Genomic DNA, 27,283 nt, shown 5'->3' with positions numbered 1-27,283 from the left:
AGGAGACACAGGTGATGGAGTGGCTGGGGGGGGGGGCACCTTTGTTTGGGTGGGGGTTGTTACAGGCTCGGGAAGCTGGGAGGGGCACCTTTGCTTGGGTGGGGGGTTGTTCGGGTTTGAAGTCTCCTATGGGCCGGAACCTGGGGGGCTTTATATATTTGGTGTTCCCAATGTTTACTCCCACGATTTTCCCTTGTTGAATGTGTTTCCTCATGTATCTATATGTAATTGTGATGGATTTGTGTGTTTTGCCTGCTCCCCATTCGGAAGAGCTCATACAAACGGGTTCTGTTTGGCTCCTGAACGGGGACCACCCTACACCTCATTTAGAATGTTTACTTAGAACGTTCACACCTTGTAACAAGGTATGAAAACCACAGACCGCAAGGGAAACAAGCGTCATGTGTTCCCCTGGGCGGCGCCGATTCATATAACCGAATGCCCACCAGGAGTAGCATTCGTATCCCGAACCAGCATACGCACCCTGTCTCCTGTCCCAGTGTCGGGGATCATCCTACTCGCTCAAAACGGAGCAATAGTCACTGGTTCCCCCTTTGCCCGGGAGCTACAAGGCTCTCCAATTATTTTTGGCTATATCAATTCCGATAGCTAGAAAGGTTTCCCAGGTAAGCAGTGAATAAGAATTACAGTGTTTGTGAACACTGTGATTTGTTTTTTTGTTTCTAATATTATAACAACGTTCTGATAATCTGATGTAAATTACGTGTAGTGGGGCCAATGTATTGAGCTCCACACCCGCATTGTAATAAATACACTGTAAAAGTAGTGGGGCATTTAATGATTTTTTTTTAATATCATATGTTTTGTTTGTAAATGTACATTCAAAACTGTGAATCTTTTTTTGATGTTTACAAGTGGAACATTTATCGCAATTTAAGAAACCTTGAAAATTAGAAAGACTCTGTGTATTGCTGTTTGTATGTAATACACTGGGGGCAAGTTGATTTTTTAAGTTGTCTGTTTTTTTGTAGATGACTATTGGTTGATCTGGAATAATTTTACCTAATATTTCATATTTTGTAAGAATGTGCCAATGTTTTAAAAAAAAAATGTTGGCCTAAGAATAATATTTAGTTGCGAACACATATTCAAATTTCTTGCTCATATTATTACTTTTTATGTTTGTTTTTATTGTCCATTAATACAGTTTGTCTATCCAGATATTTTACCGTATTCTAATCTCTTTCCTTCCTGATTAGATCATAACCTTTTTCATGAGATCTCTTTTTTATAATTATATATATATATAAGAGAGCGCAGTGAAAATGATGGAAACTGTTTTTAAAACAAATGTTAAAAAATAATAAAAAACCTGCTAGATACAATAAAACCTTCCCATGTTTCAAAATGCAATACAAATAAAAACACAAATAGTATCAACACTTAGGTGGTATATATATATATATTTGTGCTCGGAATTTAATACGTAATGGCTAGTATCTGTAAGGGCAAAGTTGGTTGTGGTGTGCCGAAACCAACGTACGAGTGGCCTGTAAATAAAAGAGGGCAAAAGAGAAGTTCGAGAAAATACACACTTTATTGCCTTTTACATAACCAAGTTCCTGAAAGCTTGACAAAGCTCTTTTTCCAGTCGTGGTATATATGTATGGTAGATGGAGGATTTCCAACGACCCAGTCTCTTGATGATGTGGACCGGTGTGTTTGTGCTAGAGGCTGATGAGGCGGCTCCTATGCGGAAGGAGTGCCCGGAGAATGAAGTCGGATTAAAACCCAGTTTGGCTAGTAGTGTTCTGACGTGTGACGTGAATTTAGCCATGCTGAGCGGGTGCCCTTGTAGTGATAAGAGCGGAGAGTCTAGTAAGTGCGTGTGATGGGTTGACCAGACACCTGGCATTATCGGTAGGGAAGAGAGGAATTACAGTGGGGTGTTGTGAATGATTGGTTTTAGTTGATGGGATCGTAAGTAGGTAGTGATCCTCCACCTTTGTGAGGTGTGATGTTTTTAAGCTGTGCGTGATATCTCCTTGACAAACAACGGTGAACTTTCTGGGTCTGAGAAAACCGTAGAAAGCAAGATAAATAGCCGATTTGATCACCAGGTTTGTGTTGGGATCGAAAGAAGATTCGTCAAGGAGATTGCAAAGTGATCTGAAGATAGGCCCATCTATAGGTAGTCTTGTGATGGTGAGTGGAACTGAAACCTTTAATATACCTTTCAGTACCTTTTTAATGGGATATGATGACAAGAAGGGGGTGTTGTTAGGAAAATTGGTGAGGCTATGGTGCTGAACCCCGGTGAGGTAAAGTTTAATGGTGTTGTGAGAAAGTTTAAGATGTAAGTGGCAGAAAGAGGCAAAAGCCACCATGGTTTGTGTAGAAAAGTCGCCTTGTAAACCGAATTCTGCAGTGAATTTGTTAAATATGGTAAGTGCCCTATTATAAGAGATAGCTGTGTTAGGTGATAGTGCTTGGTGAGTGAAAGTCCTAGCGTGATGCATTAGTGTGCTCAATCCAGGATTAGTTCGTGAAATCGTGGTGTCCTGGATGGCTGGTGGTGAGCCGTAGGGAGTGCCTGGGAGAATACCTGGAATTGAGAGTGAGAAAGAGCATCAGCGGCCGTGTTGTGGATACCCGGGATGTGAAAACAAACTAAGTGAAACTGGACGGTTGCTGCCAGCCAGGTCAGCTTGCGAATCAGCCGCATGATGGTCAGGGACGATGAGCGCCCCTTGTCAATGATTTTGCAAGCCGCCGAGTTGTCAGAGTAGCACTTTACTGCCTTGCCGGACCAAAGATGACCCCAGGTGTGTGCGGCCGCCACGATGGGATAGATTTCGAATAGGGCTGAGGTCTCCCTGAATCCTGGCAAGGCATGCGTCTCGGCGGGCCAGTGACCCCTGAACCAGTGGTTCCCAAAGATGGCTGCGAAACCAGTGTTGGCTGCAGCGTCTGTGTGAATGATGGGAGAAGAAGTGGAGAGAGGGGGGATAAACATGGAGATACCGTTACAATCTGCCAAAAACTTCCCCCACATAGCTAAGTCAACCTTGGCGTGGGGGTCCAATGAAACTGGGCAAGAGTCCAGTACCCCGTGGAGCAGGCAAAGAAGCCTGGATATAAAAGGATCTGCTTCGGAAGGACATAAGTCCACCGTATGGGATTTGGAGTTACATATGGCGCAAGACGGGGGCCTGAGACCAGCGAAGTGGCAACAGAATAGTTCTGTATGCATCTGACACCAGTTAATTCTGACATTAAACTGTTTCAGATGGGTCGCTGCCTTCGCTGATACTGACTTATGATAGTCGTAGAAAGAGAGGCCACCGTGCAGATTACGTCACAGTATATCCCGAAGGCTATCACGAACTGGGGGATGGATAGTTTTTTGTTAAGCCTGGGGTCTCTTGTCTTAAGCACCACTGATATGTCCCCGTAATTATATGCCTTGTTCTCCAGTATGTCCTGGGAAGCTATGAGCAGAGACACCAGACACACGTCCTTTCCGTCTAAGATTTCTTTCCTGATGGAGTCTGGGACGGAGTGAGCTGGTGACTCGAAAGGTGCTATAGCTGTGACTGGTGCTGGAGAGGGGAGTATGGGAGGGCATGGTGGTACAGCAGCGACAGCCGAGGTGGAGACTGGGAGGCCCGGGGTATTACCTGGGGAGGCGATGGCGCTCTCCACCTTAGCCTGCTTTTAAGGGTCTGCAAGTTGGCCAAGATTGCTGCCAGGGTATCCTGGGTGGCCGTGCCAGTGCTTGGCGGCTGTCCTTGAAAGCTAGTGCTTGGCCTAGGCTCACGGGCTTGGTAGGTGAGCAGTCTGTAAAGTTTTGCCTTTCTAGCCGTAGCTGGAAAGGGGATTCCCCTGAGCCTGAGCTCGGCCGTAATTTTAGGAATAGTCCATGCTCTCAAGGACGTGGGAGTTGAGGGGGTGAGAGATTCGCCTGGAGACTCAGGTCTGGTGGGCGTAAACGGGATCTCTTCTGGCAACTCTTCGATGGGTATTGGTTCTTGGGACATTCTAAAAATGATTTAGTGAATGAGATATTAGAAGGGGAGTAAGGGCCGCGGGAGGGATATGAGGGGGGGTATTTTTTACAAGAACTGGACTGTAATTCTAGTCCCGAAGCGAAAAACTTAGCTGTGGAATTTGTGATAGGTGAGGCCCTGCTAATGCAAAGTGGCGGTGAGAGGCTCTACCTATGATTTGGCTTAGGAAATTGTGGCCACAGACGTGGTGGCAGGGTGTTGGCCTCTCGGTGACTGTAAAGAGAATTCAAAACGTGTGGCCGTGACAGGTGAGGCCCTGACTATAGCCCTGTAGTAGGCGGGCGAGGCGTATAACTATGATTTGGGCGTGGGGCCGTACCTCCGTGTTGAGGTGGGAGATGGCCTCGCGGGACTGGATTTCATAATAGGGTGAGCTAAGGCTGTAGACTAGACCCTGTAGCCAGTTCACTGGGAAATCTGGTGTAATGTGTGGTACTAACCTTGAAAGGGTTGTAAACGATAACTGGAACCTTCTAGTATTTTAATGTAGCGAGTCTTGTCTGCTACTGTCCTCGTAGAAGAAGCCTAAGGATTAAGACAGATGTTGATGTATTTATGCGTAGCGTGGTGGTGTATGATTTGTAGTGAGGGTTGGTTGTTAGGAGCGCAACATGAGATCCTGAATTGAGGGATCTGAATGGTTAGTATAAGACTGGGACGAGTTTACGTTATGGATTGAGGCCTTGGGGTAGTGATTGCCGTACATGAGTAAGGACGTAAGTACCTGGTGGTATGGCTGAGTACCGGGTTGGGTAGGTTGGGTGTTTTTCTTGCCTGATGGCAGTATGACTGTATGCCTGGGTAGAAAAATTGTAAAGAATTAACACACCGAGGGCGTAGGACCGTGAGTCAGTCGTAATGAATTGAGACCGCGTTAGGTCTTGTATGAAAAGGTCCTGTAAAGAGTAGAGAACTATACCTTGATTTGTAGTACAGGAACTATGATGAGCGTAACTGGTTAAAGCGTAGAAACTGGTGAGGCCTAGAATAATACTGGAGCTATGGATTAACCCATGAATATTTAATAATTAGCGAAAGCTGTTACAGTATGTAATAAATAACAACATGTCTTACTGTGACAAGTCTAGATTGCGTATTGTATTTGAGGCATAGACATGGATGAAACCAAAGTGAGTAAATACTATACCTGGTTTTGTAAATAAAAGAACTTGAATTATTTAACTTTGAACAGAAATGCAAGAAACCGAGGCAATCTGTGAAGCCAAAGAAATGTGGCAGAGGCAAGATTAAATGACTGCGTAACTTTAAGGAAAAGATGTAGTCAAAATTTACCAGAATTGCCCTAGAAGATCGTGTTAGTAATTAATATCTGTATGTAGTGTTTGTACAGGGTTGGTGTGGAATTAAAGAATTCTGCCCTTTTTAGTTCGGTGTCATGAGAAAACTATTTTAATTGATAAATTACTATTTAAACGTAGTTAACTAACTACTAAGGTGTAGGGAAAAGAACAGATTACTAGTATAAAAATGGCTGAGGTTTTTTAATGTTATAAACCTAATTAAACCGGCAAACACAGTTTAGTAAAAGATGGTAGTTTAAACGGATTAATAACTTTATACTGACAGGTAGGTATAAACAGTTGGCCGAACAGAAAGTATGAGCTTAAAATGAATTTTGTGTGAATGAAATGCGTGAATGGGATCGGTAGATTTAGCCGTACTAGGGACCTGTTTAGGTAAGTATAACGTGCGTTCGTTTAAATCCGCACGAATAGAAAAATAATGAATTAGGTAAGTATGCGAGGGGTGAATAGGATTTACATCAAACATTTAATATGCACGAACGGGTAAGTAAATAGGTACGTGGTTCCTGCGTATGACCGAACGGTAACACAGAAATATAACGATTAACACCAGCGTTATGCCTATACATGGTTCGGCAGTTTTGCTGAATGAATGCGCCAATGATGCGTGAGTATAGCGGGCGTTCGTCTATTTTTTGGCGCGAACGCTGAATACATGAACGAGTACGGTTACGTGTAAAGGAAAAAAGGGAGCCTACCCCTACATTTTTAGGCCCGAATGGAGGGAAATAGCCGAATGCTATTTCCCTCACTAGCTTACGTGAGCGTGCCGGTCTCGTGACCGGAAGCCAGGTACCGCGACCGGGATGAAAACGGGTGGCAGGGCCACAGAACGGACGGAGGATTTCGCTGGACACCTCTTGCTGCAGGAGACTGAAGCTGTTTGGCGGAAAGCTCGGACCGGAAGTGCTGGTTGCTATGGGGATAGACAATCAACTGAACGGCAGAGGTGAGTAGGGGCTGGGAGTTTAAGTAGGGGACTTACTCCTCCCACAAATTCAGGCCTAATGCTATGGCCTTTCTACATATTTATATATATATATATATATATATATATATATATATATATATATATATTTATATATTACAGTTAAAGTGAGAAATCAGTTAATGTGCACATTACCTAGTTAATCTGCAGATTAACTGATTTGCTCAGTTAAAGTGCGGAATCGAGAGTTTTCTGCACTTTACCTAGGTAATGTGCACATTAACTGCTTCAGTCTAGTTAAAGTGAAAATGTCTGTTTCTTTCTGTGAAGAAATTACCCTTTTATTCAGTATTTCTTCATGTTTCCCTTCTATTTCTTCATGTTTCCATTCGGTAGATGAAACTACCGAACAAAGACCACCCCCTGGCTCATTTAACTTCAAAACCGGCATCAATTAAATCCTCTACGTGTGCGGCCAGCGTTCGTACTACCGAACGCCACTGAGAAAACCGTGGCCATCTTTTTTCATACAAACAAAGGCAGCGGGACTTGGTCGTCGAGTGTCTGGAACTAAAATCGGACAGTCGACTTCCCGAACACCGGTCTCAAACACATGAACGCTGGAACTATATGTACCGATTAGCTAGAAGAGCGCTATTCGGTACGGTTGTGCATACGAGCCAGGGGAATCCATTCGGTACTTTTGTTTGTTTTTCTACTTTTTCTAAAGTGTTTCTTTCCCTCGGTAAAGAGGAAATTATTTATTACAAAACGTCCTCGCAGCAGAACCTGTTTCACCCTTTCAGTGCAGTCTCTGCAGAGTCGTTCACTTCTCGTCTCAATGCAGAAAAATTCTGTGTGAACCTGTCTCGATTATTTTGTGAGCAAAATACTTTTCAATGCCCTCCATTCGAATTCTCAAAGCATAGACGCATCGCTTGTTGCTTCTCAGAGGGGGCTGGCTACTAACAACAATGCTGCTCCGTAAGTCCAAGAAATACTTCTCATTGAGGAGAATGAGACCAAGGAGAGGTCTGCTCATGAACCACTGATTCCGATAGTCCTACAAATATGATAATGATATTGAGAACCGTGGAGAGCATCTGCTGGATCATTTCAGGGTGGTTGCTGCATAATGTGCTGGAAACGCTCGCTCTCTTGTGGTGGTGGGGGGCTCCTCGTTTCTTACCAGTTCGGGATAACTGTTTTGAAGAGGAGGTATGTGACTATGTGGTTTAGAAAGGTTTAGAAAAGCAAGCAAAGAAAATTTTAGCAGTTTATAATGCAAAGCAGCCAAATGTCGACGAAGGTGTCACTGTGAGAATTAAATTGCCTGAAGTGGACAGAGCAAAAACTGATGCCCGCTCGATTTTTAGCTGTGGTTCTTAGTAAAAGAGAGGATGGCTTTTATAAACTTGGTACTAAAATGGGTATTTTGAAACAATTGTATGCCAAATTTGAATCAGAATTCAGTGTTTGCAAAGAGAGATTTTTAACGAAAGAAGATGTCCCTGCTGTAGAAATATCTTTACATCAAACAGCAATCAAACAATCCCTTGGTACTGGGCAGGGTTTCCGAAAATGTGACTGCAAATCAATAATGTACCACAAATAGGTGTGCTTGTCGCAAAAAACAATTGCTATGTAATTCAAAGTGTCGCCAATCTTTAGATTGCACTAATAAGTAAGCATAGTTTTATAATATGTTTGTTTAGCAAATTAATTTCCTTAATCGTTTGATTCTTTCTATTGCTGTTTTGTAACAGACAATTGCTTCTTTGTTGCTAAATAAATAATATTATGTTAACTTGATTCTTGTTTGATTGTACTAACTTGCTTCTTAAACATTGCTGTTGTTCCAGCAAAAGATCTTATTTTGCACTTTAACTAGTGCCTAGTAGGTAATGTGCAGATTAACTAGGTAATGTGAGAAATCTTTGAGAAATGAAACAATTTTCTGCACTTTAACTGATCAGCCTAGTTAACGTGCACATTAACTAGGTAATGTGCATATTAACTGATTTCTGCACTTTAACTGTAACATATATATATGGGGAATAGAACAGTTATCTGTGTGTGCTTTCAGTTGTATCCAATCCAGGTGTAGTCTTGTATCCACCTTAAATTAGGAAAGATACAAATATAGTGTAACACTATAAATATTTATTTCCCTAAAACAACCCCTATATGGAACTCTTACAAGATTTGGTGGTGGAACCTATCTCTAAGTGCCATAAATAAGCATGGTGCAGTATAACACAGTCAATCAAATGTTGTTACCACTTCGTTGATGAGGAACTGCAAGCCGATTCTATGCACCTGAGCCGGTGCAGACCTCTCTTGTCTCTGAAAGACGCCGACTGTGGATATCGCTGAGTTCTGCTGCCAATGTCCAATACAAAAGACCGCCACCAGGTGATCTACGCTTTTCGCCCTTTAGCTCGGGCTTTCTCAAGATACAAAGTTCTGGCGGGTTTGAATCATGTATATACACCTGTTTTGCATCAAAAAAACGTCTTAACCTCTCAACCTCTTAAATGTGTATACCAGATATAAGGTACTTATAGCAACAGAAAGGTATACTTTAGTGCATGTTCAAATAACAGCAAGGGAGTTTCAAACAATATCAATAAAAGATTAATATTATGGAGAAATGTGTGATATAAGAGTTTAACACGTTCAAACATTTATCCTGGTTAAAATTATACTTCAAATTAATACAAATAATGTTAATAGCAGAATTAAAAACATCACTATTATATATCAATTACTTATGTATACATAAAACATTTATAAAATTATAGGATCATTGCACATCTTGGGAAAAGTATAAGATTAAAATCTTAATTAATAAAAGTGGACTAATTAGAATAATTGGGATAAATCTTTTATAAAATGTTTGTAATTTCACACTCTACATTTCACCCAAATGGAGCTAGAGTTTTTAAACTGTAAATCCAGAAGGTGTCTCGATATATCAGGTTTTTAATGAGATCACCACGTCTCCATGGGACTTTGACCTGTTGTATCCCACAGTAGGTTAGAGAGGCTGGATTACTCGCATGGTGTGTTTTAAAATGGTACGAAAGTGTGTGTTTTCGAATTGTCTTTTAATATTATAAACGAGTTCTCCTAATCTAATTTTAGTAGTCTCTTAGTCTGACCCATGTACTGTAGGCCACAGGAACAACATAATAGGTAAATTATTTTTTTCGAGTTGCAAGTTATGCATTCTTTTATTTTATAGCTTTTTTTAGTCACTGTGGATTGAAACTTAGTGACTTTCCCATATGGTGGACCTACTACTTTGCAAATATTACATATGCCACATTTGTAAAAACCTACATGGGAGTTTAGAAAATGTTTTTCTGGGGATGGTCTAACATAACTATGTACCAATTTGTCTTTTAGTGTGGGAGCCCCTCTAAAAATAATCTTAGGTTTAGGTGGTAAGATTGAGGATAATACTTGGTCTTGTTTCAATAGCTCCCAATGTTTATAGATCGCCTTCTTGATGAAGTTAGATTGTGCACTAAAATTGAAAATTAAGGTGCATAAAAAAACTGAGGAGGTATTATCTTTTTTCGTGATCTGCTACTAGGGGCAGATATACTAATTCTGTCCATATTTGTCACTTTCTCCATTGCTTTAGATAAAAGAAGTGGATCATATTATCTCTCCAGAAATTCTTGGTCTGTGCAATTCTTTTTAATTTGTAAGAATTGTCCGTAGGGTACACTTTACAACCAAGAGGGATAGTGACAGCTGGACGTACAAATAAAACTGTTGACCACTTGGTGCCCCTAGCAAAAGTACAGGCAGGAATCTGCTGGTAGCTGCTTCACATGCAAGCCTGGAATGGTATGGTGATATTCGGTCCTTTGCCGGTCTTTATTGTGGAGTCAGACGCCAACCTCTGGGGCTGAGGACTTCACTACGCGGATTCCTCAACGAGAGGGCCCAAGCTGGACAAGGAGACCGATTCGCACATAAATTGCCTGGAATTGTTAGCTAGATCTTTTGCCATCTGCAGTCTAGCCAAGGGTCTCTACAATTGCTGCATGCTACTCCGCATGGACAATATTTCAGCGGATCGATGCATTAACCACCTAGACGGAGCCAAATCCATGGCCATGAAAGTGGAAACAAAAGACATCAACAAATTCTGCCTCTCACATAACACTCTTCAGTCAGACTATCTTCCGAGGATCACCAACCTTACAGCAGACTGGTTCGCTCGCCACTGGTGGGACAGCAGCGACTGGTGACTAGACTGTTTTATTGGTGACTCCTAGATCCGGACTGCGAGACGGTGGATGCGTTCCTCCAACTTTGGCCAAGTGAAGAGGCCTAAGCCTTCCCACTTTTCTCCATGCTGGTGAGAGTAATACTTTACACATGCCTTTACAGAGTGTCTCTCATTCTTATTGCTCCCCTCAGGCAGAGCCAAGTGTGGTTTCCGGATTTGTTAGAACTGTCTCACGACCATCCTGATAGAGCAGAGGCTGGAGCTATTGGCTTAGATGCTTTCTGGGGATACTGGTCAGTCCACAGAATATCGCAATCGTCTAAGGACCTTTTATGAGACTCACGAGCTCCCAACACTGATCGATGCTACATCTCCGCTTGGAATTCTTTGAGTAGTTGGTGTTTGGAGAGGGGTTCAGATCCATTTACAACACCTATTTCTATCATTCTAAACTATCTGTCATTCTAAACTATCTCTTTTTGATTGTCATTTATTTCGGACTATCAATGTGGTGCGCTCGGATATATCGACGGCTAACCTTCCCCGTCAAGGCATCACTGTGGGTCATGATCCTCTAGTTTGTCACCTTTTGAGAGGTATTAAGTTTCCAGACCCCCTGCACCTTAATATCCTTGCCTCTGGGACGTGGACTTGGTGCTGCGTTTTCTTTGGGATTGCCCAGACAATGCGGGTTTGTCTCTTTGACAGCTGTTTGCTTTGCTTATGCTATTATTAGGTCTCATTTCCTTCTGACATATGTCGACGTTTGGACGTTTAACGTAGATGGTGTTTCCTTCTTTCCGGATGGCGTCTTGTTTTTCTTGCTTTATTTTGGTTTATATATTTGTTTCAAATTGTTTGCTGGTTAAAAAAATTAATTGCGGTGGTTTGGCGCTCGAGCTGCACGGTCGCATGTCGGAGTAGCTCCCGCCGATCAAGCTGCACAGGGCAATAAAAAACCGGACTACTGAGCAATCTTAACCGCGAGCGCAACCGCAAGTATTTACCATGTCCCAGAGGCTGAAAAGCAAACCCGCGAAAGCGTACAAAGCGTCCTTTTTTCTAGCAAAAGCCGCACCGCTAAAAACGCGGGAAGACCATGAGCAAGATGGCAGCCCGCCACGATCACGGGAAGGCTCGTCCGCTTCCCCAGCCTCCCCTGGAACAAATGCTGACAACCAGCCCCTCACGGTGGCATCCATGAGGAGCATGATGGCTGAACTCACAGATTCATTTCAGAGAAGCCTCAGAGCTCAAATGCTTACACTGACAGCTGAGCTTAGGAAAGATCTGCAGGACATAGGGAACCGTACTGCAAACCTAGAATCCAAAATGGACGACTTCTCCGTGGCCCATAATAGCGTGGCTGACAAAATGCAAGAACTAGAAGACACTATCACAGCCCAAAAACTCAAGCTGGCAGATCTGGAAGACAGGTCCAGGAGAAACAACCTCCGATTTAGGGGAATACCTGAGTCAGTATCAAATACTGACATGGACAATTATTTACAAGATATGTTGTACAGATGACCCCTGAACTGCATCCAGATCAACTACTACTAGACAAGGCACACCGTCTCCGAAGACCTAGCCACTTACCTACTACCGCAGCGAGGGACGTCATAGCAAAAGAACATTTCTTCCATGCCAAGGAACGGATAATCAAGGCAAGCAGAAACAAAGGGATGCCTGAAAAATTCAGCAATATAAAAATATTCTCTGACCTCTCAGCAGAAACCCTACAATTCCGCAAATCTGTGGCACAAATTACGCTGTCGCTACGCACACAGGGACTGAGCTACAGATGGGGTTAACCGGCTAAGCTGCTAGTGTACCACCAAGATTCCCTCCACGCCATCACGTCTGCGCCACAAGGCATACAGCTGCTTAGAGACTGGGGTATCCCACTGGCAGAGATAACAAGAATGGGTCCAGCGAAAGTTCCTCACCCGGCTCAGGACTGGGCATCCAGATAAAGAGACTCCATACCCAAGCGGTATATGTAAGGCACAAGTTATCAGCTATTTTGTTGTACAGGTTATTATGTTATTTTGTGTTTTGTTACCTTACTGTCACACACATACAACGCATGTAGGAGAGACTACCGAGGCCCCCTGACCTCCTCTCACACCAACTCTAACAGTGGCCAACGAGACATACTCTCGGTTAGATTCTGACACTGCCCAATTACAACGAGCTGGGGAGTCGGGGCACCGGAGACTCTAGGGTCCAACACAGACACAAAAAAAAAAATCCTGACCGCGCAACAACGGTTAATTGTACCAGCACCCATGGTGCCCCGGTGTGTGCTTGATCGAGGGACATCCTCCTAAACGGAGAGTCCCAACACCACGATTCCCCTAGAATGCGAGCGACCCCCGGGCGCCGCAAAAAGGCTCGACCCCAAGGAGCCTGATAGGGCTATGCCCTCTCCTACCCCCTCTCTCCTACATATAGGAACCGATCCAAAGATAAAAGCCAAAGGTTGACCTTCCCTCATCCACCTCTTGCCTCCATACAACTTCTTCTCAAAATAACCAACCACACTGAACCGCCAAAAAAGACCACATGCCCATCAGTTAAATATAAGAGAGAATTCGAAGACCTACATACACGGGTACCAATACTAGCAAAACCTGACGTAACCACACCAGAATGAGAATAGTCTCTTATAATGTTAAGGGGCTTAATTCCCCTGAAAAACGTAGACTACTTCTACACAACCTTAAGAAGAACTCAGTCGATATAGCATGCCTTCAAGAAACACACTTTAGGCATCCCACTGCACCTTCACTCTTTACAAAACTATACCCTATACAGTTCCATACCCTGTCGGAAGCGAAAACGAAAGGGGTTTCCATTTTAGTGCACAAAGACGTTGCATTTACTCCGCAAAGCAGTTACATAGACCCCAAGGGAAGGTATATTATAGTGGTAGGGCTTTTCAACAATACACAATATACCATAGGGACAACGTACTTCCCGAATGACAACCAAGCCTCATACCTCAAATCTCTTCTGTCCAAACTAGATACATACAAACAAGGGGGACTCATACTGGGAGGAGCCTTCAATTTCATTCAGTCCCCGACCCTTGACACTACAGCCTCTCCACAGAGAAAACACAAAAAAGGGACTCAGGCCCTCTGCAAAACTATCACCAACACCTTGGCCTTGTATAACCTATACGATAGCTGGAGAATATTACACCCCATTAATCGGGATTACTCCTTCTACTCCAGGGCCCACAACACTTACACACGTATAGATACATTCTTCATAGATAACAAGACCCTACCACAACTGACCAACTGTAAAATAGGAGAGATAACATGGTCTGACCATAGCCCAATCTATCTTGACTTGGAAGACACATACCAACCCCGTGGCAGGGGCACACGGAGACTAAACGAGTCTCTCCTCCTAGATAAACCATTCGTTGAGCGTATGAGACAAGAACTCAGTGAGTACTTCCTCACTAACACTACGGGCAAAGTCTCGGACTACACTGTGTGGTCCGCACATAAAGCGGTGATGGGGGACAGTTCATTAAACAATCTGCGTACATAAAAAGACGCCACCAAACCACCCTCCTAGACTGCCACAAACAAATAGCGATAGCCATTGCCTAGAACAAAAAGACACCCACGACAGCCCTAGCGGACAAATTAAGAGACCTATACCAGGACCTTACCAAGCTTAATGCCCAAAAGACCAAATACTTTCTACACAGACTAAGAGCCACCACATACCACCACAGTGGTAAAGCATCCAAATACTTGGCCAACAGACTCAGAACAAAGCAGGCCGCTAATAGAATCCCATACCTTATAGGACACACAGGAGACAAACTCATGAACCCCATGGACATAGTACAGGAATTTGCACACTTCTACAAACAACTATACAATCTAGACTCAAGCGGCGGCGCTAAAGCCCCAGACACACAAGCTATCTGCAACTATTTACTAGGTATAGACCTCCCCAAGCTTGACCAAAACTCAGCGAGAGCCTTACTCGAACCGATTACTATGCAGGAGATTCGGGAAGTAATTAAGAGCCTGCCCCTGGGAAAATCCCCAGGCGCAGATGGACTCCCAAACATCTATTATAAGACATTCACAGACATATTAACTCCACACCTGCTAAAAGTATACCACAAAGCGACAGAGACAGGATCCCTTCCCCCTGAAATGCTGGTGGCCACGGTAGTAACGCTCCCGAAACCTGACAAGCCTACGGACAATTGTAAAAATTTCCGACCCATCTCCCTTCTTAATACTGATGCAAAGATATACGCTAAGGTACTGGCCAACAGACTGGCACACATCCTTCCAACTATCATAGGAGACGACCAAACAGGCTTCGTTAAAAGTAGGCAGGGCAGAGACAATACTAGAAAGCTCTCCTTGGTGCTAGAGAGGATGAGGGGATCGGGTCAGGGCGGGCTTTTGCTAGCCCTTGACGCCGAAAAGGCGCTTGACAGACTGAACTGGTCATTTCTTGAACACACGCTCCTAAAGTATGACATCCCCGCAGTATTTATCAAACAGATCTTTGCCCTATACGCAGGTCCCACCGCTCGGGTACTACAAGCCGGCTTTCTCTCAGACCCATTCCCTATAACGAATGGTACGAGGCCGGGATGCCCTTTATCGCCGCTATTATACGTCCTGGCCCTGGAACCATTACTGGTCCAAATTAGGAATCGAGAGGGTATCCGGGGAATTGAGCTACATGGCAGAGAAATTAAAATTAACACATTTGCAGATGACATCCTCCTCTGTGTTACCAAACCAGAGCAGTCGATTCCACTTATCTTAGACCTCATAAAGGAATACGGGACGTTGTCCTACTACTCCCTTAATGCCAGTAAGACACAGGCACTGGGAGTGCGGCTCACCCAACAAACATTAACCGCACTCAAAAAATAACATAATTTTGAATGGAGAACAGATACAATAAAATACTTAGGACTGACTTTCACAAAAAACCCTACAGGAACTTTTTCTGCTAACTATGTCAGGATGTGGGGGGATTGTCGTCAACTAATGAAGAAATGGAGCACCCTGTTTCTGACCTGGGCCGAGAGAGTAGCAACCGTCAAGATGTCCATACTCCCTAAGCTGCAATACTTGTTTCGCAACTTACCAATTCAGGTACCCATGTCCTACCTCAGAGACACGCAAAAAGATATCAATAGATTTGTGTGGGGGTGCCAAAAAGCTCAAGTGCAGGGAACATTGCTACAAACACCGGTGAGGCAGGGCGGCCTCGCCTTACCGGACATCAAGACATACTACCAAGCAGCACTTTTAGCAGCAATCCTTCCCCACTTTACAAACACGGCTTTACCGCAATGGGTGCAAATGGAAAAATGAACCATAAAGCCCTTTGATGTACCCACCATACTGTGGCTTCTTAAACAATTTAGACCAGAGATTCCACAGATGCCATCGCAGTTGAAAATAGCAGTCAAAGTTTGGGACAAGGGGGGGCGGAGTCTGACCGCCAAGCTGCACAGACGTGCATGGAGGGAGCTCCTGCCAGGCGGGCAGCAAAATGGACCAAAACGGAGGCTATTCAGCCCAAAAACGCACTGCGGTGCGCTACCCACACTGGGGGTGCACCGCAGACTCGATGGACACCTTCCCGGAGCCTGTCGGAGCCCTGAACCCGAAAAGAGACCTGCGGCCTGCGGGAGTAGGTGCTGGGGAGAGGCGGCCGCTCTCTCCGGCACCGGATCCCCTCAGAGGCGCTCCGGATCTCCCATCCCCCCCCCTTGGACCGGAGGGGGTTATCCCGGTATCCATAAACCAAGCGGACCGACACGACGACGAAAGATTGCAGCCCCGCAGCCAGCAGTGACCCCAGCTGGCCACGGCACACCCAAGATGGCCGCCCAGCACGGGCCTAAAGGCGGGAACACTAGCGCTTACACACGCGCTCACCAACTGGAAGCTCTAGACCTCCTCTGCACAAGCTTCCGCAAGCTCATGAGCGATAAGGGACTATCCCACCGTCAAGCGGCTCGAATGGTGGCCTCATGGCTCCGTCCGGAGACTCGCCGCCGCCACTACGGACTCCCACAACAAGCCCTCAGGGCAGCCGCCCGACCAACTGCACAGCGACGACCGCAAGGGCGAGAAATCCCGGGCGCAAGCACCCAAGCTTCCACAACCCAGAGAGCAACCTGCCGTCCCACACAACTTGCTCCACACTCAACGTACCCGACAACCTCGGGCAAGCAGGGCTCAGCCCCAGATGGGAGGAAGTGGAACCAAACACTGCAAACCCGGGGCGAATCGATGCTGCCGACCAGGAAGGCCGTGACCCAAAGAGAGGACGGGCGCAACACGCACCAAGCACTGCCATGTACCTGCAGCCAAGCAATCAGGAGAAATCACAGGGACGACATGGCTCTACCAAGCCGAGGTATCGGCTGATCGTGCCACATACTCTTGAGCAAGGTACCCATGTCCCCTAAAGGACTTACAGCCCAAACCCAGCCTGTCGGTACCAAACCAGTGACTCACAAGATGCCGTAATATTGCGACACTTTGCCTAATTGTTTTAGCTTAAATGACCTAGTTATGCTCTATTTCAGTTACACCAGTTTGAGCATAAGTCTATTCTTTACATAAGGCTAATCATATTGTCCACCAGCAAGGTTACACTAACCTAATATCGCTTCATAGCGACTATCTAATCTTACTAGAATACAAGTAATGCTGTGGTCCTAGCCTGACAAATGTATGCTCACCAGCTAAATATATTACTAAACCTAGCAATGCTTCGGATTGTATTATGCAAGCCTAACCTATATCAATACTCGCTGTTTTCATGTTTAAAAAAAAATATATATATGTGCTGTACCAAAATGCCACTCATCGCAATGCCTTGAATATGCCTGCAGTAGCTGTCGTGGCCCTGCACGCCTGTTTGTAACCTATCTGCACATACAAAAATAAAGAATTAATAAAAAAAAAAAAGTTTGGGACAAGCTTAGACATAACCTAGTAACCCATACCCCCCTGTCACCAGCCACCCCGCTCAATACTATCACATACTGCATCCCAACCTTTAATGCCAAGCCATGGATCACTAACGGGGTCACACACCTACACCAAATACTCACGCATAACAAACTAAAAACTTTTCCAGCCCTACAAGAAGAATTCCATATACCGGTGGCCTCCCAATTCTTTCACATGCAATTAAGCTCATTCATACATAAACACACAGAGAAAACTTCCACCCCCAGCGAAAACCCCCTCGGTATGACGAAATGGGAACAGACGACCACTAGGGGTTCATGGGCACCAACATTTAAGCCACTATCCTGGTGTTATCAACTTATCCGACCCACACAACACTTTGCAGATTCCAACCCAGCCAAGCACTGGGCAAAAGACCTACAGTGTCACATAAGTAAAGACCATTGGGAGCGTGCTATAGTGGTGACCAAAAAACTAATTAAGTCAGAAACCCTACTGGAGCAATACAGGAAGACCCTATATAGGTGGAACATGGTACCCGCTCGCTTACACAAGCTGTACCCAGGTTCATCTCCGGAGTGCTGGAGGTGTGGAAAGGGAGAGGGTACAAATTACCAGCTTCTGGAGAGACATACACCGCCTGATCCAAGATATTACACGCACCAAGCTTCCCTTCAAACCCATAACGAGCCTTCTACTACACATGCCAAACAACACACCTAAAGAGATACAGAAACTAGCCTTCCACATTCTTTTGACAGCCCAGAGGGCAATAGCTAGATTATGGAAATCTCAGAGACTTCTACAAGTACTACATTTACTAGGATATTTAGAGGTGTGCCATTAAGGCTAGATTTTCTACCCAATTCGGGTGTTTGACCACTAATTTGGTTATGTTTGCTATATGACTCCTTACGTTTATATTATTTGGAAGATCCCATTTTTTCCAATTCCAGTACTTACTTTGGACACCTGGGTATTTTATCCAGATGATCTAAGTAATCTTTTCCTTCTATTTCTAAATCGGGGTTAAGCCCCAGGACATTTCTGGAGTGTCCGTATAGGTGTTTTTCTACCTGTGGAGAGGGGTTCCATGAGTTGGGCCCACCGACAAGGGTAGAAATTACTTTTCTGAAATCTCAGAGACCACCACAAGTGGCAGAGGTGTGCAAAGACATTGATACACAACACCTATATGAAACCTGCTATCGAGGGGTCCTCCCCTTGACAGACACGGCAGCAGAGGCTTGGAGGCTGTGGGAAGCGAGAAGGATGGGAGACCCCCTGAAAGCTAAGCCACTAGACGTGCTAAGCTCCCAGGGTCAATCACCAGATAACGATAGACAGATGAGAAACAATGCAACACGTTAGAGACAAAAATGAAGGAACAGTCAGATTTACGAATATAGAAAAAGTGTATGTAGGTATATGGCACAACTAGAGATCTTAATAACTGTGATTATGAACTTTGATGTAAAAAGTGTGATATGGACCCCCTCCTCCCCTCCCTGCCTTCATTCTGTACCCCCTCCCCTCCCCCGTTTCATGTTTTATGTTTATGGCATTGACAAGATGAAAATCAATAAAAATCTTTAAATAAAAAAAAAAATAATGAATTGCCAAGTGATGCATGTCCCTTTAATGAAATTCTGCTCACAAAATGCGTACATTAAATGGTTACTTCAACCAAAAAACTGTTGTTTTGGTTAGAGCAGCCCTAGCCAGAAGAAGAAGGCTGTGAGGGATGGAGGGCAGGCTCAGAGGAAGACTGTAAAAGCACTGAGGGGTGCTTAGTGCTATTAGCTGTCTGGCACCAGCATTTTGTGAGTACTGGTGTCTGATGCCAATTTTGCACAAACTAGTCACCCAGAACTCTTATTCTGGGCTGTCTTATGGCAACCCAATAACGCTGCCTTAGGTGGAGTTAATTCTCAAACAGCATAGGGGTTAATCTCTGTATGTGCATCATTTCAAAGGATAATTTGCATGTACAGGTTCCAGGCACCATAACCATTTCGAATCCCTTGAGTGGTCAAGTTGCTTGGAGTAACACTTTGAACTTTCCTCCCTACCATTTACAATAAAATTGTGTATAGCATGACAGGTATAGTGTCAGGAACATGTTTTACTGACACTATAGTCCTGAAGTGGCTTTTTAGTGGGACCCCTCCCCCAATCTCAGTAAAAAGGAAATGTTACTTACCTTTTCTCCCAGGTCGTGCCATTCTCGCTGCGGCTAAACCCGCCCGACTCCACCTCCATGACTGAGATTATCAATCTTGGTGTTCTCAGCCAATGCAATGCTTTCCCATAGGAGAGAATTGGGAGGCTATTGCGCGGGCGGCAAAATGCCACACTGCACCAATCAGCATCTCAATGCATCTCTATGGGGAACATTCAGCGTCTCCATGCAGAAAGTGAAGACACTGAACTTAGGTGCTGGGAGGTGTTACTAGGCAGCAAGGTAAGCTCTGCCATTTTCTTTGAAATTCCTGCAGAGATAGGCAATAGACGCGAGAACCACTACATTAAGTGGTTAAACCGTTTAGTTTTGGGGATTTTTAGCTAGTATGCTATTGTGGTTATATTTCACACTGAGGAAGGAAAGCATGCATATTTTTAAGAGCCTGTTACTCATTCACACTTTTGCTAGAAGGATATGAAGATAAGTAGCGATTTCCAGGAACCCCTTATGAGAAAAAAAAACATTTCATTCATAATAATCAACCATTATGTTCTCCTCTGCTGTCTGCACTTTTGTGTGATTTATTTTACTGCAGGATTGTGGGTAAATTTAGTTGGCAACTGAAACAGAGCCTGACTTTAAAAGACAAATATCACCTAGTTAAATATAATAATCCTTTAATCAAGTGTTTAAAGGAAATTGATTTTTTTTATTAATGAAAAATTCATTATATGTATAAAAAACAAAAATAGGAAAAAGTCATCTCTACCTTTAGTGTATGATAGGCCCCTTCAGCCATGTACATGCACCTTTGGTCAGACAGTATTAGAAAACAGAAAGTCTCTATGGTCTTCTCTACAGGGAGTAAAGCAGGTAAAACCATAGAGACTATCTGTCGGTTTTCAAACAATGTCCAACCAAAGGTGCATGTATATGGCTGAAGGATCCTGTAATATCCTAAAAGTACGAACAAGGTTTTTCTCATTTTTACATATGCTTAATTTTAGAAAAATCTATTTCCTTGCAATACTTCATGAAAGCATTATTAAATTAATAGTTTTGAGGTGTTGATACCGGAGAAACTGACGGAAGCCAAGCACAGAGAGATGGACACAGGTTTCTTCAGGAAGGAAGAGATTCTTTATTGGATCACCGATCGGGACTCAGAGGGACTAGCGTCACCAAAATACAGCAAAGTCTGAGTACTGAATACATAGAGTACATTCCTTATATAGCACTGTAGCTCCTCCCACAATTAACTACACCCACACATACCCTTAACCTATTTAATGAATAGAGTCTAAACTCATCCATCCGGTCTAACCACGTGGCTCATCTGATACAAAGGAGAGGGACGCGTAATTCCAGTTCTTACATTCCTGCACCTGGTCAGTACAGTGATAACAGTATCTTAGCTACGTGTAATTAACCAACTGATACTACAAACACATATACATACATATGCCTTGTGGCAATCTTAGCCTGCTAAACTTGTATTTTACTGGAATTACATCACATTCCCCCCTTTGATGCCTCTGATATTTCACAATTACTTGAGGCATCACTTAACCTTGGTTTGCTTACACCGCAAGTTACCTTGAACCAAACCAGACTTATCTTATGATGTGAATCTTTTCAACACTCATCTTCCTGCATAGTTTCTCCCTGATCTAAAGCCTTATACTTATATATCGCCATTATCTGTGCAGCAGCCTTCCTCTCTGCTATAGTTCCTATCAGGCTTTGCACAGACCTAACTACTAAGGGTATAAGACACGGTAGGAGTAGACACAACATTAAAATTAGTAGGACTCCACCTACCACTGCCTTAAGCCCTCCAAACCACTCATACCAGCTACCAAACCAACTACTTGGATTGTACCCTTTCCATACCTGAGTAGGCACATGCGCTAGTTTAACCATATGGCTAGTAAGCTCAGCTATTGCTTGCCCTTCGTCATCTATTTGAAGACAGCAATTACTTAGGTTAAACTTCCCACATACACCTCCCTCTACTGCCAAAAGGTAATCCAAGGCTAATCTATTTTGGTAGACTGCTGTCCTCATCCTGGTGTTATGCTTCGCTAGAAGATTGAGCGCTTGTGATGTCTCATTTGTGATAATCTCAACCACCGCCTGTAATCTTATAATACGGTTGAGCATATAAATAGGGGTTCTATAACCAAAGGTACCATCCTCAGCCCACGTGGCTGGCCCATAGTAATCTATAATACGCTGGGGAGGCCATTCATCATCTTCCCAGGCGCCTATCTCTATGGGTCCCCTTTTCTTCCTATGATTCACATCATACACTTTAACACCTAAAGTCTCACCTGTTTCAATCGGTAACAAGAAGAAGGATGGTTTGAGCATACCCAACACACATGCCCCTTCCCAGTCCTGTGGCAGCTCCGAATAGGCTTTCTTACCACAGATCCAGTACAAATTTGCTGGGGCTCTCCAAGTAGATGTGATGGATAGATCAAACCACACATCCTTTAAATTGGCATATCTAGCAAACGGGTTAGATGGTTCTGAGACATTTGAAGCCGACCACCAAGTTGTATTCTTTGTATCATCATCATAAGCTTTTTGCCCTAGACAAGTTAATTCTCCTACAGAAGTATTATACATTATTCCTTTCCTTGCTATGCAAACATAACCTATGATGGAGGTCTTTAATCTCCACTCAGATTTACCTCTAACACTCATCTGATAATCGGCTTGTGAAGATATTAATTGTTGAACTGCCTCAGAACCGGACATTACCTCCTTTGCTTCCTAAGGCCATTGGTCTCCCATGTTAGTACCTCCACACACATAGCAGTTGGTAACATTAAGACTACCGGCAATACTTTCAGCTAGATCAATGAACAGGTTTTTAGCATTATGGGGGATCTTATTATCTATACTCATCTCTTCGTAAAAGGAATGGTATACTTGATGAGTCTGGGAGGATACCGTATCAGTCTCTATCCCTATAAATAATATTGTCCCAGGGTCTAAACCCGTCCCATATATTTGAAACCCAAATAAATTACCATACTTATCTAAGAACTTGTCGGGGTTATTAATGAGTATATGGACTGGGTTGCATTCCATAGACTTACAATAAGGGCTAGTCGGCAACTTAGTCACTATCATGTCTTTGTCTACTGTCTGTCCCCAAGTTGCCCACCCCACACAAGACCAATATGGACAAAAGTTATAATCTCTATTTGGGCATCTAGGACTTACATATTTATTTTTGCTACTGGGACAAATATATTTATCGTTAGACCCATACGTCCTCTCCCATCTAAGATCCCCACATACATTCCACGGTTTTCTACCACTCGATATCGCTTTACACGCATCAAATAGCAGAACACCCGAAGAATGTACGGATTCTAACACCGTTTTATTAATTAGGGTCCCCTGAGGATCTCCATTCCTGAGAGTCAACCAAATTGTACGAGGTTGATACTCCGGACTGAAGCACTTAGGTTCTCCTACTCCTAAATGGCACACACTATAGTCTATATTTAAGTATCTACATCTCGATACATCTCCTTTACACTCGTATTGTGAATGCCAAATTAGGGTTTGGGATATATGGTTACCTGTTCTCGTAGTCTTAATGCATACCTCACAGCTAGGAGTGTCGGTACCTCTACCTTCCTGAATATAAAAACACATGTAAATAAACACAATCAAAAGCACATCTTTCGCCGTCATCCTCAGTCTTCGTCCGTGCGATGGAACCTCAGCTTCCAGGATGTGAGGGCTGCAGGGAATGGAGTTCTGCTCGTCTTCACAGGTGTCCCTTCGAGACTTTCCTGGCTTATACACTATGTGATGGTAAGCGGACAGGCTTTATTATGGCCTTCTCACTCACACCTGTAACAATAAAATTTGTAATCCACAATAATTCCTCGTTACTCCGACTGAGTAGTGCGTTTTAACCGGATCTTGCAGGGATTCTCTGGATCTGCTGTAACTTGCCAAGAATCGACTGCTGCTGGTTTAACCCTGGAGTGATGTATCCACGGAGTCACTTCTGCTACTTTTATTGCTGTAGGGGTAGACAAAAGAACAACATAAGGACCTCTCCACTTGGGCCCTAACGGTACATTATTCCACTCTTTAATCCACACTTGATCTCCTGGATGATAACTATGAACAGGGGGATAAATATTCACAGGTAATCTATCTTGTACCCATTTCTGTACCTCCTCCATAGTCTTACCCAACTCTACAACCTGCTGCCGGGTAATTCCTTCTCCCAACTGACTCAAGTCCCCCCTTAAGTTACCAAGTACGGGAGGTGGTCGCCCATACATGATTTCAAAAGGAGAGAGGCCCATCCTTCTGGTAGGGGTACTGCAGATTCGCAATAAAGCTATGGGTAAGAGAACGTTCCACTTAAGTTGGGTTTCCTGACACATTTTAGCCAACTGGTTCTTTATAGTTCTATTCATTCTCTCTACCTTACCAGAACTCTGGGGTCTATATGCAGTATGAAGCCTCCACTTTATACCAAGCATATGAGTCAGTTGTTGTAGGCACTGGTGAACAAAAGCTGGACCATTGTCCGATCCTATAGAACAGGGTAGTCCATATCGGGGTATTATTTCTCGTAGCAGGAATCTCACAACTTCTCCTGCTTTCTCTGTACGAGTAGGACATGCTTCTACCCAGCCTGAATAGGTGCACACAATTACCAGCAGGTAACGATGTCCACCCGATTTAGGCATCACTGTAAAGTCTATTTGTAGATCGGACATGGGGAGTCCCCCCATAAACTGGACTCCTGGTGGCTTTACTGGTCCTTGTCTTGCATTATTCTTAGCACACGTTACACATCTACGTACAATGGCCTGAGTCAAGTTGGACAATCTTGGTATGTAGAAATGTTTTCTAAGAGATTCTTCAGTACTGTCTCTCCCAGAATGTGTCCCGTTGTGATAATTTTGGACAATTTCTACCGCTAGCGATGCTGGTATAACTATTCTTCCATCTTCTAGCTGATACCACTTGTTCTCCAGATACTTTCCCGGTTCAGTCTTTAACCACTCCTCTTCTTGAGCTGTATAAACTGGAGTCCATTGGGACAGTGGAGTTGGTATAAGAGCAGCTATATGCCCTACATACTCCTGTCTTCCTGATTCAGCAGCACGCTTAGCTGCACTATCTGCCATCCGATTTCCCTTGGTTACATCACCATCACCTCTCAGATGTGCTCGACAATGAATAATACCGACTTCTTTCGGCTCCCACACTGCTTCCAATAGTTGTAGGATTTCAGCTGCGTACTTGATTTCTTTGCCCTCTGAATTCAGTAGTCCTCTTTCTTTATACAAAGCTCCGTGGGCATGAGTGGTTAAAAACGCATACTTAGAGTCCGTATAGATATTTACTCTTAAACCTTCAGCCAATTGTAACGCTCGTGTTAGTGCTATTAATTCTGCCTTTTGTGCTGATGTTCCTTTCGCCAGTGGCCGAGCTTCTATCACCTTGTCTATTGTTGTCACTGCATATCCTGCATAGCGGATCCCTTCTTTCACATAACTACTGCCGTCGGTGTAATATTGAACATCGGGGTTCTGGATGGGAAAATCACGAAGATCTGGTCTACTTGAGAATACTTCATCCATTACTTCCAAACAATCATGTTGACTTTCAGTAGGTTGTGGCAAAAGGGTAGCTGGATTTAAGGTGTTTACAGTCTCTAAATGCACTCTTGGGTTTTCACACAACATTGCTTGATACTTGGTCATACGGCTGTTACTAAACCAATGATTTCCTTTGTAATCCAACAACGTCTGTACTGCATGTGGGACTCGTACATAAAGTTCTTGACCCAGAGTGAGTTTATCGGCTTCAGCTACTAGCAGGGCGGCTGCAGCTACGGCTCTTAGACAAGGTGGAAATCCGCTGGCCACTGCATCCAATTGTTTAGACATGTAGGCAACAGGTCTTTGCCATGATCCCAAGTACTGTGTCAATACTCCCACAGCCATTCTTCTTTGCTCGTGTACATATAAGTAGAATGGTCGTGTGTGATCAGGTAGACCTAATGCTGGGGCACTCATCAAAGCCTTCTTCACATCTTCAAATGCCGTTTGCTGTTCTTGGGTCCATAAGAAGGGGTCGTGCTCTGTACCTTTGATAGCTGCGTACAGAGGTTTTGCTAGTATCGCATAGCTGGGAATCCATATCCTACAGAAGCCTGCTGCCCCCAAGAATTCTCGCACTTGTCTTCTATTCTTGGGTATTGGTATTTGGCAGACAGCTTCTTTTCTCTCTGGCCCCATAATTCTTTGACCTTCAGAGATATGGAACCCCAGATACTTGACAGTTGGCAAACACAACTGAGCCTTCTTTCTAGACACCTTGTATCCTGCCTTCCAGAGAATGTGTAGTAGATCGTGCGTTGCTTGCTGACAGATTTCTTTTGTAACTGCTGCTATCAACAAGTCATCTACATATTGTAACAATACACACTCTCCTGGGATGGACTCGAAATCCAATAGATCTTGACTTAGGGCTGAACCAAATAGGGTAGGTGAATTTTTAAACCCTTGGGGCAGTCTTGTCCAAGTCATTTGGCGTTTTGAGCCCGTTACAGCGTTCTCCCATTGGAAAGCAAAAATACATTGACTTTCTGCGGCAATTCGGAGGCAAAAGAAGGCATCTTTGAGGTCTAAAACTGTGAAGTAAGTAGCCCCGCCCGGAATTAAAGCAAGCAGGTTATATGGATTGGGTACAACTGGATGTATACTAACAACCGCATCATTGACTGCTCTTAAGTCCTGCACAGGTCGATACTCATCTGTGCCGGGCTTTTGAACAGGCAGCAATGGGGTGTTCCAGGGGGAAGTACAGAATTTTAGGATACCATACCGTATGAACTTATCCAGATAGGATTGGATGTTCTTCTTAGCCTTCTGCGGAATGTGATATTGTCTTAGGCTCACTGGATAAACCCCATGTTTCAGTTCAATTTTTATTGGTGGAATATTGCGGGCCAGTCCTGGTGGGTTGTTCTCTGCCCAAACTCCTGGTATGTTAAATAATGTCTCATCACTCCTAGGGTTTTGGCTAGTCAACACTGTATAAAGTCGCCACTCTTCTTCCTTTGGTACGGATAAAGTCATAATACCTGAAGGTCCATTAAACTTTAAAGATGTTGTTCCATCTGGTAGGAACGTAATCTGCGCTTGTAATTTGGATAGCATATCACGTCCCAGCAATTGGACTGGACATTCAGGCATATAAAGGAATTGGTGTTTTACTACGTGGCCTCCCAATGTACAGAGTCGACTTTTAAGAACCGGTTTTTCAGCACTTCTTCCAGTTGCTCCTATCACAGTAATAGTCCTTCCAGATGGAGGAGCAACTAGATTAGTCACCACTGAATGTTCAGCACCAGTGTCGATCATGAACGCACTCCTTTTCCCCCCTATTGATACATCGACCATAGGCTCCGCTCGACCAAGGGGGATGGAGCCCGGTCGGTATCAATAGTCCTCCATGACCGTGTCAGCCAATCCTACAAAGTCCCTACCTTCTCTATCGCGAGACC

This window comes from Pelobates fuscus, chromosome 12 (assembly GCF_036172605.1).
Source record: "Pelobates fuscus isolate aPelFus1 chromosome 12, aPelFus1.pri, whole genome shotgun sequence".
Classification (NCBI taxonomy): domain Eukaryota; kingdom Metazoa; phylum Chordata; class Amphibia; order Anura; family Pelobatidae; genus Pelobates; species Pelobates fuscus.
Note: the sequence above shows the minus strand (reverse complement) of the source record.